The 2,521-nt window shown below is 36.9% G+C and overlaps 1 long non-coding RNA gene across 1 annotated transcript; it reads right to left on the minus strand.

Annotated features, from left to right (window-relative positions):
- Positions 1-1,788: 1,788 nt before the first annotated feature.
- On the minus strand, positions 1,789-2,156 carry LOC107689378 (uncharacterized). The gene is made up of 2 exons (XR_001634328.1): positions 2,083-2,156; positions 1,789-1,989 (listed from the first exon to the last, which is right to left on the minus strand). It is a non-coding gene; the product is annotated as an uncharacterized LOC107689378 (long non-coding RNA).
- Between the last annotated feature and the right edge of the window lie 365 nt (positions 2,157-2,521).

Below are 2,521 nucleotides of genomic sequence, written 5' to 3' on the forward strand. Positions count from 1 at the left end.
ATATATATATATTAGGGATGGGAAGATTCCCCGATTCGCTCGGTGCTTCGGTATAAAAAGTTAACGATGCGATGCATCGGTTTAAAAAGTGTGCATCGGCTACAAGCTGTCATTTATATCGCCATGCATCGTTTCTAACATATTTGCATCGTTAAATACCGATTCATTTATATATAATTACTAGTGGATGCGCTATACTTTTATTATTTAGAAAGTGACCAATAATCTGTGACCAATATTTTATATGTAGATTGATTTCTCCTCTCTAAACTGTTTCTCAAGCGCGCTCTCTCATCACCGCTGCTGCTGCGTGAATATGACGCATCACAACATCACGGAGACCCGAGGAAAAACTGGGATTAAAGTCCAAAACCTGCCTTGAAATAACCTAACAAATCAATCGGGGCTAAAGTGGTTCCATTAACGACAAATTAAATTCACAAAATCTCACTAATTTGTGCACGCTTATTCTTAAGCAGACCTTAATCGATCATGGATCAAATCGATCCACCATGACAAACAGCGAATATATCTGTGCTGTTTAATGCATTTGAGACGTTGTGTTTTCCTCTAACTGACATGTCACATGTATATTTTTCATCTGTAAATGTTAGAAAGTCATGCAAACATATCCATTTTGCTGTCAGGAGTGGGCGAGGCACGTGAGAGCAACGAGTGCTGCTGCACGCATGCGCGCTAAACAGACGGAGCGCAATCGAATAGGAGCGCAATAATTCTGTGTAAAATATACATTTTGATAAAAACAATGTTTTTGGACATTAAATGTGTCTTTTTTAGAATTTTAAACCTACATATAAAGTGTATTTTTATGATAACAGTAACTGCATGGACTACTTTAATAGGTAAATCAAATGTAAGCTAGTAGGCTACAGTACTAATTACTAAGCTCAAATGAGTTAATGTGTGTTTCGTATCGTATCGCATCGGTAGCTGCTTCATATGTATCTTTAATGTATCGTATCGTTGGCATGCATCAAGATGCGTATCGTATCGGCCTCAGTCATGGAGATGCACATCCCTAATATATATATATATATATAAAAAATATACCTTGCTACGTGTACTGCGTTAGGCTAACCGAGACTTGTCATTTGCACTTACATGTTGTTCTTTTGTTAGTTTTGATTGCTTCTATTGTCCTCATTTGTAAGTCGCTTTGGATAAAAGCGTCTGCTAAATTACTAAATGTAAATGTAAATGTAAATGATGAAGATGTGGTCTATGGCTAAAGGCAACCATGATGTCCATATTGTAATTATATAATATTAAGAGTAAAACACAATAACATTGAAACACATACATACACACACACACACATAAAACGGGTAATAATTAATAAAAAAAAGCCTACATATACAAGACAAATAAGAAAGCCCTCAAATATCACATAGTTAAAGCTGTTCTATAAGGAGCCATGGGGAAAAAATGTCAACAAAATATTGTCAAACAATGACAGACTGTTACAAGAAACACCTACAAGAAATTATATCTACCAAAGGGGCAAAATCTGCTGAATCTACTAGATTTATACAAAAATGTGAGTGGGAATGGAACTTGCCCATGCAAAACTGACCACCACAATGCTTGTGTTCTGCAGTGTGCTGCTATGTTTTAGCTAAGGTGTTCTGAATGTTAGTGTGTTGCTATGAGGTTGCTACTGGCTGCTACTGAGATTCTACACTGGAAAATTTGTGCAGACTATATAATATCACATTAAAAAGCCTAAAGCAGTGGTGATTCTGCTATAATAAGAAGCTGGATTCAGACCTTTTGCTGGCACTGCACCAGTTCCATGAGGTTCTGCGCTCCTGGTGAAAGGGTGGTGCCCATCTCCTCCATCATGGTCAGCACACACTGAAGGTCAATGCCTGGGTCTATACTCGGCCCACCTTGTCTGCCCTTGAGCATCTCCAGTCCCACACCCACATGGGCGATAGCCACAGATGAGCGGCCACCGAGAGAGAGCAGCTGTACGGAGACACCACACTGATGCTGAGCCGACAAGAGATCAGTTTGTGTGTTTGTGATGAGAGCCTGGATATTACTTCCAGCTTTCCTTACCTTCACCTCACAGGATGCAACAGGGTTTTCCAGCACCAGATGATTCCTGTAGAAATGGCTCTTATCTTCAGAACTGACCAAAAACAAAAACAAAAAAATCAACAGAAGAATCAGCAAGAGTCGTCATAAATAGTGTATAATATTGTAAAATAATAAATATTTCACTAATTCAACAATACTGAGCTGAATCTATAAACAGGCCAATTTATTCATTTAAAAATTTATAATAATCTGTTGTTTATTTAATAATAATACATTTGTATTTTGCCTTTTCAAAGCTACAAATTAATGCACATTTATATCAAAAGTAATATAGACCTCATAAAAATGTCAAAATGTTTATTTTTGTTTGATCAGCAATCACTTACTTAGTTTGAACGGGATTAACACTTTTTAATAGGACAAATAAACATCTTTTATTTTTGCCTGAATATGATCA

The sequence above is a fragment of the Sinocyclocheilus anshuiensis genome, unplaced genomic scaffold (assembly GCF_001515605.1).
Source record: "Sinocyclocheilus anshuiensis isolate Anshui unplaced genomic scaffold, SAMN03320099.WGS_v1.1 scaffold946, whole genome shotgun sequence".
Taxonomy (NCBI): Eukaryota; Metazoa; Chordata; class Actinopteri; order Cypriniformes; family Cyprinidae; genus Sinocyclocheilus; species Sinocyclocheilus anshuiensis.